Here is a 13,684-nt window from a genome sequence, read left to right as displayed (position 1 = left end):
TCGTGGACCTTACTTTCAGGAGCAGACACATAAAAATAATGAATGAAGTTCAAGTTTAAAAGTATGTCACATAGGGCTTCCCTGGTGGCGCAGTGGTTGGGAGTCCGCCTGCCGATGTGGGGGACGCGGGTTCGTGCCCCGGTCCGGGAAGATCCCACGTGCCGCGGAGCGGCTGGGCCCGTGAGCCATGGCCGCTGGGCCTGCACGTCCGGAGCCTGTGCTCCGCAACGGGAGAGGTCACAACAGTGAGAGGCCCGTGTACCGCAAAAAAAAAAAAAAAAAAAAAAAGTATGTCACGTAAAGACAAGTAAGGCAGAGAGGGGCATTAGCAAGTACAGGGGAGGGCACAATTTTAAAAAAAACAGCGTGATCAGGGAAGGCCTCCCCCAGAAGGTGACAGGGCGAGCACTGGGATGAGGGAGCAGGTGGCAACGAGTGCAAACAGGCCGGGAGGTCCTGGACCTGCCCGGGGAGGTGGGGTAGCCTGGGCGGCCGTGGTCAGGACGCTGGCTTTGTCCCCAGTGAGATGGGAGACCTCAGAGGGTTTCGAGCCCCAAGGGAGACACGATCACTCTGACCCCGGGAACAGGGAGAGCAGGTGGTGATGAGGTGTGAGCAGAGGTCAAATTCTGGATACGTTTTGAAGGTAGGAAGTGAGATTTCTTAGTGGTTTGGAGACAGGGCATGAGAAAAAGAGGGCATCCGAGACCCCTCTCAGGTTTGTGGCCTGAGCACCTGTAAAGCTGCAGCGACCACCTCCCAAGACAGGCACACCGTGAAAGGAGCAGTTGGGCCAGAGCAGACCGGAGTTTGTCCTGGATGCGTTAACTCCAACCAAGGGGAGGTGGGGTGGGCAGCCGGATGGACCAGTCCACAGCTCAAGGGAGAGAGCTCTGGAGCTTTGGGTACCGCCCCATCTTCCCATGGGACAGCAAACTCCTCGAAGGCAGTTACCTCTTCATCCTCAACAACAACTACCCCAATGCCCTGCCCCAAGAGATGCACAGTAACACCTACTCCGTCAACAGACTCCCGGAGAAGGAAAGGTGCCTATTATCTGGAAAAGGATGGGAAGGGCCTTTGGAATACTTGCCTGTTGCTCTCAAGTTCGCCTTTTTAAAAGCACAGCACAGGGGCTGGTGACGCTCTGGAGCCAGAGTGCCTGGTTAAAGTTCGAGGGTCCCTACTTCCTAGCCGAGTGACGTCAAGGGAGCCACTTAACCTCAGGGTTCTCCACTATAAAATCGGGATGACCGCAGAATCCCCTTGCAGGGTGAGGACTAAGTAAGTTAATTTAACAGGGCTTAGAAGAGCTCAGGCACCTAGAAATGGCTGTCTAAATGTTAACCATTATTAGTACTATTACTAGTACTACTTGTTATCCATGACAGAGATCCCTGTTAACCTGCTATAATTACACCACACCGAAAGGGTGCTTATAAAGTGTCCCAAGACACTGGAAAAATCCCCAAAGACCTCTCTAAATTAAAGAAGTGTTTAAATGAACAGTCTGATTTCTTGTACTCTGCATTTCCAAAATCTTGTAATACACGATATGGTCACGTTCCATTAACCAGAGTCTGTGATTAACCTAATCTCTTCTCATCTGACTTTAATGGATAAGGTCTATTACAAAAATTTCTCCAAATCTGAATAATTTGGGAGTTATTCCATAAAACTTGAAGGTTCCTCAGAAGTATTTCCTCGGGGTGAAATACTAATCTGGGACTTCCAACACACACACACACACACACACACACACACACACACAACACACACACACACACACACACACACGTGGAAGCTGATAATCCTTTGCAAAGAATAAATGCTGCCCATCCAGGGGCTCTGCCTATGGAACAACACAATGGGACAGTTTCGTTTTAAAAGCCAAAGAACGCTGTCAGTGAAGTGCAGCTGGCTTCCTGGTTGAAAAATTGTGGAAACATCCAATACAGCTTCATAAAGTAGCACGAGAGTTGGGGAGCATCAAACAAGCTGAGCAAACATAGCTGATGTTGACTTCCCAGCTCTGGGGGCTCTGGGTTCCCCACTGACCCCCGTGGGCTGGCGCCCCTCTCCTTTGAACCGAGCCTGAGTATGGACACCCCGTAAAGGGGACGTCCCTCCGTCACCATCCTGCACCATCAGATACGACGCTGCGGCCCCTCCGCTGCTCCCGACACCACAGGGGCAGGCCCGACCCAGGAAAACCCCCTAACGAAGCCCCCAGGTACCCCAAAGGATGCCTGCTCCACCTCAGTCTTGGCAGGTAGCCATCACACATAGAATGTGACCTGATTTTCTAGCTCTTTGGTTCTGGCCCGGCTGAGAGCACTTTTTCTTCCTGAATTCAGCCCAGGTAGGGAGTAAGTCGCACAAATGCATATTTAAACGCTGAACTGAATTCTTTGGAGAGCGAGGAAATTAACAGGGCCTCAAGCAGTGACCATCGCTTGCCCGCTGTACCGATCTTTTCAGAGAACGCATCTTGGTAAAATACACAACGATAATAACGAGAGCCCCTTTGGGGGCCCAAGAGAAAAGGGAAACTCAAATTTATGTCAAAAACTGAATGTGAATGGGAGGAAGGATCACACACACACACAAACCTTTTTATAAACATAAAAGAAATGTCTGGCTAAATTTATCTCTTTGTCAGTGAAAAACAGCCTAAGCTTTAGCCAAGAGTGTGGCCAATTCTTAAACTGAAGGACAAAAGAGAAATGCTTAGTATAGAGTAGCCCCATCAAACAGAACTTTCAACCAGGATGAAAATACATCTGCTCTGTCCAATTCGCTCGCCAATAACCACATGTGGCTCTAGGGCTGTTGAAAGGTGGCCGGTGAGGCTGGAACTGCATTTTAAATTTCATTTCCTTTTAATTCATTGACATTTAAATGTAAATAGCCACATGTAGCCAGTGGCTACTGTAGTGGACAGCCCAGCCACAAGTGAGCTGACAGACAGACGCTCAAACCAAACAGCTGGCCACGTCTTCCTTTCCCTACGATAAAATTACAATCATCACAACCAATAATATCTTAAATTGTCACCAAAATTAGCACCTCTACCCAGGCTCCAGGTGCCCCAAATCTCAGAAAGCCTGAAACAAAAAGAAACAGGCAAAAGACTTAAGAAAGTGATTCCAGTGTGTCATTTGTTCCAACTTCCATCCCCCATCCAGCTTACATTTCTCTTCTACGACGGCTTCGTGTATTTGGAAATCTATGCTTGCAGATGGAATCTGCATTTGCGAAACCAGAAGGTCACAGCCTCTTCCCTTAATGTCCAGGAAACATGAAAATGTGAACTTGGGGCAAGTTCCCTAACTCCCTAAGCTTCAGTTTCCTCAAGGCCAAAGTGCAGATAATAATAGTATTTGCCTCTCACGAGGATTAGATTCAGAGCACGCACGTAACGAGCCTAACTGTGGCTGGCAAAGAATGGGCGCCTGGCAAGGGGTAGCTATAATGATAATTTTGTCAACAGCGATAGTAAAATCTGTAATAAAATAAAAACGGTGCTACTAGAATGGAAGTTTACAGTTGGCAAAGTTTTCCTAACACTTTGAACCTGTTTCACGGGCTATAGTAAAGTGGCCTCTAGTAAAATACGTCTTGGGGTCCTGACATCTGGGACAACCTCCAGACAGGCAGTCACCCAGATGGGTACCATGAGAATTATTCTGTGCCTCTACCCTGCGGCAGGCAATGTACTAGGCTGGCGGACGAAGGGAACAGTCCCCAAACATAGGCCAATGTCTTAAGACTCTGTACCACTTGTCAGCTGACCTCAGTAAGACACCTCAGCGAGATGTCAAAGCTTCATCCTGGGTCTCACATAGGCAGGGAGCTCCGTTCCTACTTCCTATATCAGCCAAGACCAGGTTTGGCTACAGGCCCACAGACGGGGACGAAGGTGCAAGGGGACCTGAGAGGGAACGGCCCATTTTCTCAGCCAGGACAATAAGAGGGGTGTTGACAGGCCATGTTTCTCACTGACAGGCCACATCACTTTAACAGGAAAGCTGTTCTCGCAGCCTTCAAAAAGCCAAATCTGACCTGTCTCACAAAGCAAACACAACCGCTTTCAACAGCCAGCTGCCTCAGCCGGTGAAATCCAACGGGAATCTCCACCAGATTCACAGCAACCAGACCACTACGCCAGAAATCCCCCAGGAGTTTCGAAGCAGAAGTTTAGTGGAATTCTTTGGGGTTTGGGGTTTATTTTTCTTTATATAGAAAGCAGTCGATCTTCTTTCACAACCAAGGGGACGTTCCCCTATGGAATTCCCTTCTCTGAAGATCTTTAAAAATAAAATATTTGTCTGACTGTCTGCAATAATTTAAGAGTAAACCCATTTACTGGCAGAGTCAGGGATTTCTCTCAGCTCCTCCAGCTATGAACAGCATGGTCCAGACTGTCTCAGATGTTCCAATTACTGGCTCCCTCGGGCCCCAGAAGAACACTGGTCTACCACGCTCTTGACTTTGGGCTAGGAAGATGAGTTGTTGTATCTGGAATCTCACATTTGTATTCTTCGCTGGCGGGAGTGTAACATGGTATAACCATGTTGGGAGAAGGTCGGGCAGCCTCTCATAAGGTTCACATACATCTCTTTTATGACCCAGCAATCCCACTCCATTTACCCACAAGACATGACAACGTATGTCCCTAGGAAGACTTGTATACAAATATTCACAGCAGCTCCATTCACAATACCCCCCAAACCTGGAAATAACTCATGTGTCCATCAACAGGGGAATACATAAACAAACTGCATTATAAACAGATACCGGACTATAACTCAGCAATAAAATAGACCGAATTACTGGTACATAAAACATGGGTGAACCTCAAAAACATGCTGACTGAAAGAAGCTTTACACAATACTGTAAAGTGGAATAAATACTGTAAGTGGAATTCCACTTACATGAAGTTCAGGACCAGGCTAAACTAACTTTGAGTGAGAAACAAAGGGTGAGGGCAGGGACTGACTGGGAATGGGGATGAAGGAACTTTCTGGGGGTGATGGCGACATTACTTGATAGAGATGAGGGTTACACAGGTGTAGGTGTCTGTCGAAACATTATGCAAATGTTACCCTCAAGGTCTGTGCATTTCACTATATGGAGATATGTATGTATGTAAAAATTCACCATATGTATAAATTTTACCTTAAGAAAATCATGAACATATATTGAACTCTAAATAATGAAATGTGTGCTGAAACGTTTAGAGGTGACCTGTACCAATGTCTGTCATTTAATTTAAAATGCATAAAACAATAAGTTGCTGATGGATGGATAGAGGGATGACTAGATGGACGGATGTGTAATAAAGCCAATATTGTAAAATTATAGACTCTAGATACGGGTATTTGGGTGGTCACTGTTTTTGCAACTTTTATATATATATATATATATAGTTTTGTTTTCTTCTGCGGTATGCGGGCCTCTCACTGTTGTGGCCTCTCCCGTTGCAGAGCACAGGCTCTGGACGCGCAGGTTCAGCGGCCATGGCTCACGGGCCCAGCCACTCCGCAGCATGTGGGATCTTCCCGGACCGGGGCACGAACCCGCGTCCCCTGCATCGGCAGGCGGACTCTCAACCACTGCGTCACCAGGGAAGCCCCAACTTTTCTATATTTTTTAAAAGGAGGTGGGTGGGGGAAAGAGTCACAGGGCCCTCTCCCTAGCCCACCAACTTAGAAATTTAGCAAGACACCCATGCCCACCAAGCCATGGGCCCACATAATTTCGATTCTGCTGAAAAGTTAAGACTGGAAGAACACAAGTAGCTTTACAGGAACTCACATCACTCATGCCAAAGATTTTCTGCCTGTTTCCCTACAGACAAAGCAATTATTTGAATGGAGGCCAAAAATTCCTGCTCAAGAGGGAGAAAAAGAACTCACTGACTCGTATTCCCAATTAATTCTCTTTCAGTTCCTGCACCAAATCTATTAGCTAACGGTACAACACCTCTCTTCCATTTGTCCCACGTCCATGCAGCCAAAAGACAAACAAAGAAAAAGCGACCCGGTGACTTGCTATACAAATGCAGCCAGAGGGGTGTCCTCACAGCTGTCAGGCCAGAAACCCCACTTAAGGCAAAAGAGGATGCAGAGCTCCCTCTGAGGTTAAAGTGATTTCACTGAGGTTAGCACGCACACGCACCAAAGAGCCCCAAACAGCTTGTTGCTTAACCCCTCTGTGGGGTTTGGTGACATCTGGGGTCACTTGAACTTGGTAGGGGATTCAGCTGTTCAGAGGTACAAATTAGGAATCCCCGTGGCCAGGGACACGTGGGGTGCAGGGCAAGCCCTACGCACGGGCCCAGAGGTGGCTCACATTACGCCTGCCTTCCTTCCTGGCAGGGCCTCACTTATCCTGAGATGACACACGATGGCAGGGGCTGGAAGACGCCTCGCCTGACTGCGCCCACCATCTGAAAACAGCTGTACCAATTACAAGAAGGAAACCAGGTTGCTGGAGACCAGGGCAGTCACTCAAACATAGGAACTGGTGCCAGACTTTTTTTTTTTTTTTTAATACTTTTTTGTTCTTAAACCCCCTAACAAACTCACTGACACCACCCAGCGTCCCTGGGGACCACCCACAACGACACAGGGCAGCCAGGTGCAAGCACCAGGGAGGCAGGGCGCCTGGGTTACTGCACCTTGGCCTCCACGCGGTTCCCGCTGCCAAAGACAGCGGCAGTCTAGGTGAAGGGCATGAGCCCTGGCACAGGAGGGGGGGTGTGCATGCCTGACAACGGGGCTTCCTGAAATAAACGCCGCCACCACCCCGCCCTCACCCAGGTCCACCCTGGCGTCCCTTGGGCCTCGGAAAGTGGTGAGGACGAGGGAAGAAACCCCCTTTACAGAAGGGGAGATGCCCGTTTTCAGTGACGGGGACTTCCCGCGCCCCGAGGCTCTGAGCCTCCCTTGGCCGCGGCGCTTCCTCTGAACGCGCGGCACGTCTGCTCCCGTCCGTCCAACACCGCTGCCCCGGGAACAAACGCACCTCCCGGGGCGCACGCAGAAGGGCAGCGGGAGTCGCCTCCACCCCAGCCCACCCCGGCCTCGTGCCCTCCTGAACCTGGATTCCTGGGCCAGCTCCCGCCTGATCTTTGCCGAGGACCCCCTGCAGCAGTGTCCTACACCCACCTGTAGCCTCGAAGCTTCCCCTCTGCTTCCTTCCTAGGCGCCCGGAGCATGCGGAGCCCACGACCCTCAACAGACTGCTCTGGGGTGCCTCTCCCCATGGCTCGCCAGGGATGATTTTTTTTTCCCCCCCAAAAAAAGTTGGCCCAAGACCGCTGCGTCCCATGGATCCTGTCCCCGACCCCATCCAATCCGGGCCGGGGTGCAGGGGACGGGGATGGCCCTCTGGCAGCCCCGGCGCCTGGGAAGCACGCCCAGCCTCGGCAACCTGCAGGGAGGCGCCCCGCCAGGCTCCCCCTGCCCGCCGGGTTCCCGCCCCGCCTGCGCCCGCCTCCATCCCGAATCCTTCAGGCGCCCACCTACCGTTCTGGACTAAGCCGAGGAGAAGGCGCGGGCGCGGGCTCCCGGAGACAGCGTGTTCCGTCCCGGGAGGAAAGTTTGTGCCATACAGAGGAGGCGGCGCGGGGAAGGCGTGGGCGCCAGGGGGTGGGGACGGGGCAGGCGGCGCGGCGTGCTCGTGTGTCCGTCCCTCCTGCGATCCGTGCGTCTGTCCCTCAGCGGAGCCCGCGGCCGCCGCGCTCCCGCTAGCTGCGCCCTGAGCCCGGCGCGCTCCGGCTCCAGCCCCGACGCGCCCCCGTCGCCGCCGCGCGTCCGCCGGCTACACTTCCTCTTCCTCTGAACTCATGTGCAAAATATGCTGCGCTGCGTCTTCGGGGGAGCCGCCGCGGGAGCAGCTGGCCCGCCCCGCGCCCCCTCCGCGCCCCGCGCCCCGCGCCGCCGCCTCAGGCGGCCGGCAACCTGCGCGCTGCACACGGCTTCCCCCAGCCAGTGACCCTCGCCGCTCCACGGCTCAGAGGTCCGTGGCTCCCCCGCCCACCCTCTCGACCCCTTGTAACCAAGGTTGCGTGCGTCAGGAGCGCGCGTGGGGGACTCGGAGCCCTCAAAATTTGGGCTTGGGTGCTGGAGGGCGACTGCCTCTAAGGCGCTGATGGCTGGGAGTGGGCGGGGGAGGACCAGTAACAGTGGACCATTCATCCTCCCCATTCCACAGGTGGGGCCATCCCCAGGCTCTACGTTATTGCTTGGGAGACAGTGCTTAAGGAGCGGGACAATGCCACAGTCCTCATGCCACACCCTAGCCCACCTACTACAGGCGCCCAGAAGGTTTGAGAACATCTGGGGAACCATCTTGGCCTGCAGCTTCAGGCCGGCCAAGGAGACAATTCTATAAATGAAAAGCCAAGCCAGGGCTTTGTTAGTGACGGGAAAATGGGAGGCAGTGAGCCCATTGTAAAAGTCTTTCTTCCTGGAGCTTTTTAAACAAAGCACAATCACAGTGTAAGGGTTAATAGCGGGAACCCTAGAGCCAAGTCATCAGGGTGGGCCTCAGGCCCTCATCCATATCTACCTTCTGTGTGATCTTAACGGCTCTGTTCCTATTTCCTTCTCTGTTAAGTAGCACTTTTTTCTGGTGGGTTTTATAAGTAAAGTGTTTAGGAAAGCACTCTGTAACTGAGCTATTATCCTCTTGTTGTTGATATTATCATTATCATTACTATTATTATTAGGGGACTGCAGTAAGACAACTGACATAATCTAATCATCTACATTTTCTGGTTGGCCAAAGAGGGGGCCTTAAGCATTGGAGCCCACAGGATGGAGGGCTGGTGTAGGCCCCAGCAGTGTTTTAATGATGTCCTTCCGGTACTAATAACCGCCCCCAGGGGGTAAGGAGGCACTATTTTGTTTGCAGGAATTCCCGTAACCACAGTTTCTCAGAGATTTTCTTCCTTGTTTACTTGTTCCTAGCCATCCCAGTTCTGTGTTCCTCCCCCCTCCCCCCACTACCATTTTGTTTTTGTTTTTGTTTTTTGCCCCTTTCCCTTTCCACCCCACCACTCGCTGGTATCACTCACCACCACCGCCTCCAATCTCCCCCACTCTCTCCTCTGCTTGGCTTCCCATCTGGGAGAAAATAACAAGATCAGGTGACAGCCCAAGTCCAGATGCAAACAGTATTATGTGGAGACAAGTGGGGGGGGCGGGGGGGGGCCCAGTGATGGTTTTGAACACCCACCTATGAGGCCAAAAGGAGGGATCTTTGTTATTTATATGCCCAAGGCCTTGAGTGATCCCAAGCTAGGGCCCATCTGAAATCTTTCCCATCCTTACCTGAGAGAAAGAAAGTAACATTTATAGGTATTAACCAGTAGTTCAAAAGTAAACACGGAGTATTTAAAAGAAGATAAAGGGAAAGGGGGGGAACGCAGCATAACTTGGTGTGTTTGGAGGAGGAGGTTGCCTTCTTTTAAGCAGATAATTTGCGCTCTATACAATTTTTGCCCATGTTTTTTTTTAACACCAGGTCCTTGGGGTTAATAAGTTATTCTGATTGTTTTTATTTTCTTCCACTCAACCTTTTCCTGAGTAGTAATGATGTGTAAATGTCTTAAATGTCTTTTTTCCCTGCTTGGACCTGCATTCTCTTAGGTTTTCTAGAACTCCCGACCTTCCGCCTAGATATTCTGACACCATATTCTGGCCAGCTTCCTATCTGGTACATAGTAGGTGTTTGATCAACATATATGGAATGAATGGGTGAGTCATTCATATCCGGACCTTTTTCGGCTCTGCGTAACCTACATGGAACAATTACCTGGAGTATTCTGATTCTCTTTCACCTGGAATAGCCGATGAGGAGACAAGGTTGGGTTTGTTGGTGTTGTGTAAAGGTCAGCCTTGATTTTCCACTTGACTGCCATGGACTGGCCAGCCAGGGGACACACCCTGAGCAGCTGGGCCTCACCTCTGACTGACCTCGCCTACCCAGCATCAATCCCAAAGATGCTGGAACTGTATCCTGGTGGGTTACCTTGGCAACCTCACAATGTCATCTGTTAGAATGTCCTAGGGCAGCAGCTTTTAATTCTATCACAGCGGTCTCATCGGGGGTCATGTAATAGTGCTGTTTTTCCTCTGCTCACACTTCCTCCCCCTATGATTTAACACTAAGTACTCGGGGAGGGAGCTGAACACGGGGAAAACCAAGCTATTACAGCACGACAGGTCACAGATGGCCCCAGAACTGGGATCCCGAGGGTTCGCAATCAATAAAATGCAAGCCCCAAGTTAATGGGGAAGCTGGTTCCCCTCACAGCCCCTGTAGAAAGGAGAGCAGTGAAGCCGGCCCAGGCAAGCGTAAGAAGCAGCCGTGGCCAGACTGTACAATTCCTAGAAGAGCTGGGTTCGAGGGCCCCCTTGCTGGAGCAATTCTCTCCCTTGGCCTCAGCAGCATCATCCCACCCTGGAGATGATTAAGGCCACGGGTACCAGCAGCCGGGGCAGTTGTGCCGCATCCCAGCTTCGCTGAGGCTTGGAGAGAGGGAGAACCCCAGCTAACCTTCTATTCTGCCCACCTCTTTCCCACCCTCACCACCACCCCACCTCACTCAACCCCTCTCTCCCAGCTTAGCTCAGAAACGCTCAGTGCCTGTTATTCTGCAGAGAGCAGTAACAACTTCTGCAGAAAACAGACCCATCAAAAGCTGCAGAACCTGGGAGCTACTGACCTTATTGTTTATTTGCAGGACCACGAAAACCAGATCATCTCCCGGGCAGCTGAACAGCAACATTTCAGGGCTGACAGGAGAGATAAGCAAACTCATATATGCCCTGGAGGTACAGGAATTATTCATCTTTATCATCACTGTTAATATTTTAAGTGGGTTTGCAGCCACAGTGAGATCACAGTTTGGCCAGCTGCTCTGTAATAAACGGCTGCAGAAAGCTGGCCCCATGTAGGGTAACATTCATTCCCATAAGAGTTCCTATAAGGTGCCCCAGAGCCAGTGGTTTCAAAGGAGCCCCCTGCCCTGCGTGCACTGTGACGGTCACAGCCTCACAGACACGCCACTGGCAAGTCCAGAATGGAGCAGGGCACCTTCATGCCAGTGTCCAAACATGCCCTGTGACCCCCTCAGCCATGTGGGATTGTGAATTGGGGTGGAGCAGGGAGCTTGTCAGGATATTTTGTATGTTTGCATTGATGGGCCAAGGCCAGGGAATTTTGTCCAAAGTATAGTCAAACTAATACTTTGCATATGCCACCCAGAGGCATCACCAATTTGAGGAAATGTTCGGATGATTGCCAAATGTTCCATTCACCCCAATACAAAAAAAAAAAAAAGATTTTTATTCTGTTCCTGAATCCAGTCTTCATTTTACCTCTGAATTCCCAATCTGTCTGACAGGCAGTTCAGGGGAGCAGGGGCCCTCCTGTGGCTGAGACAGAATTTGCTCTCTGGAGCAAAGAGCCGCGAGACTAAATTGCAGGAATATGGTATGAAGCACACTGCTGTTGGCAGCCTGAGGAAGCCGCTGGCTTTACCAAAAGCCGTCCACATCCATACCCCTTCACTGGTTATTCCATTCATGGGACACACCTATCAACTCGCATTTGTGAACAAACTTTATTACCAGAGATAGAAAAAAAATATATATATATATATATAAAAGAATATGTAGGAATCCTGTATATTCCACAGATGTAAAAAAATAAAGGGGCTTCCCTGGTGGCGCAGTGGTTGAGAGTCCGCCTGCCGATGCAAGGGACACGGGTTCGTGCCCCGGTCCCGGAGGATCCCACATGCCGCGGAGCAGCTGGGCCTGTGGGCCGTGGTCGCTGGGCCTGCACGTCCGGAGCCTGTGCTCGGCAGCGGGAGAGGCCACAGCAGTGAGAGGCCCGCGTACCGCAAAAAAAAAATAATAAAAAATAAATAAAGGAGATTGTGGAAATAACTCACTAAATAAATGATGGGATAATATTTTGATATATGAACTAATCTGATTTCCCTTCCCCCTCTGTATTTTTTTTTCTTTTAAACTTTTTTTTTAATTGACTTATAGTTGATTTACAATGTCACGTTAGTTTCAGGTATACAGCACAGTGATTCACTTATATACATATTCTTTTTCAGATTCTTTTCCCTTATAGATTATTACAAGATGTTGAGTATAGCTCCCTGTGCTATTCAGTAGGTCCTTGTTGTTTATGTATTTTATATATAGTAGTGTGTATATGTTAATTCCAACCTCCTAATTTATCCCTCCCCCACCCCCTTTCCCCTTTGGTAACCATAAGTTTGTTTTCTATGTCTATGAATCTGTTTCTGTTTGTAAATAAATTCATTTGTATCATTTTTTTTTGATCCCACCTATAAGCAATAACATATGATATTTGTCTTTCTCTGTCTGACTTACTTCACTTAGTATGATAATCTCTAGGTTGATCCATGTTGCCGCAAATGGTATTATTTCATTCTTTTTTATGGCTGAGTAATATTCTATTGGGCCCCATTGTATTTCTTGTTACGCTGTAACAACCCTCTTCCCACCAATTTAGACAGCTAGAGAAGGCATCATTTGCCACCAGGGAGAGTTACCATGACAATACCAGAAAAAAAAAGCCAAATTCTTGGTTTGGGGGTTTCCATAGTCAAGGTCCAAATATGAAATGAAAAAGATATGGAAAAATATGAAATCAAGTAGAAGCATTGTCTCCTATCATATCTCCTTTCCTTCCTCTACCCACTGCCATCCCCCCCCACACACACACACACATGCACACACACACACCTCTCAGGAATAGATCGAAGTTGCCAGACTGGATCAGGGGAAGGAGGGAGAGACAGAGGGGCTGTGTCAATAGGGTGCAATTCACAGGACTCAGGGACTGATCAGAGTCAGAATTCAGAAACCCAGATCCCTCTACTCAGATAAGAATCATCCATCCGTAACAACTTGGGAACCTTGTATACAACCAGACAACAACTCTTGGAGCTTGACATTTGGAAATGAACTCCCATCAGGAGCAGCCAGAGCACCACCTGTGGGTCATCCAGAAAGACTAACCCTTATTCCTTGAGTTCAATCCTCATTTGATAGCCTAGGATGCTGTGAAGCACCTGAGACAGAGTAGGGCCCTGCCACCCTGAGGGAAGTGAGAAGACCCAGGAGTATGAGAGATACTCCCACTTATTTCCCATCAGACCTGTCCTTAGATGAGCCTGAGTGGACCAGCTCAGGATCTTCCTTGCAAGGCAGGACTGTGGTGATCGTCAGTGCTGTTCCTCCAATATTTCTGGTCCTCTCCTTCTGGCCCCATGGTAGAATTGCTCTTCCTGGATCCTTGTGGTTGGGAGAGGCTATATGGCTAGTTCTGGCCCACGAATTGTGAGCAGAAGTGATGTATATCAATCCACAGCACTTATTGAATTGTTAGGACAAGACCTTCCAGAGCTCTCTCTTCTCTCTAGCAAGGCCACTGGCAACATTCTATATGGTGGCTGCTCCCCAGTCTAGGTCCATGAATGGTTGTGAGAAGCTGAGCCCTCCGTCAAACCTGTAATGATCACGGAACATGAACAAGAAATGACCTGTTGTAAGCCACTGAGACTACAAGTCGTTTGTTTCTGCAGCACAATATCCTAATTGATTGTTGCCTATTAGAATC

The 13,684-nt window shown here is 49.7% G+C and overlaps 1 protein-coding gene across 2 annotated transcripts in view; it reads right to left on the bottom strand.

Annotated features, from left to right (window-relative positions):
* RFTN1 (raftlin, lipid raft linker 1) overlaps positions 1-7,802 on the bottom strand; it is a 204,628-nt gene extending 196,826 nt beyond the window's left edge. The window contains exon 1 of one of the 2 annotated variants that reach the window (XM_027086561.1): positions 7,537-7,802. The gene's annotated coding sequence lies outside the window, so the exon portion shown is untranslated. Of the gene's footprint in view, positions 1-7,176; positions 7,198-7,536 lie in introns of those variants that run through there. The other variant, XM_027086558.1, reaches the window with a different exon arrangement.
* Between the last annotated feature and the right edge of the window lie 5,882 nt (positions 7,803-13,684).

The sequence above is a fragment of the Aethalodelphis obliquidens genome, unplaced genomic scaffold (assembly GCF_003676395.1).
Source record: "Aethalodelphis obliquidens isolate GAN/ISIS:26980383/991018 unplaced genomic scaffold, ASM367639v1 scaffold56, whole genome shotgun sequence".
NCBI lineage: Eukaryota > Metazoa > Chordata > Mammalia > Artiodactyla > Delphinidae > Aethalodelphis > Aethalodelphis obliquidens.
This window is presented reverse-complemented; position numbering and strand designations above follow the sequence as displayed.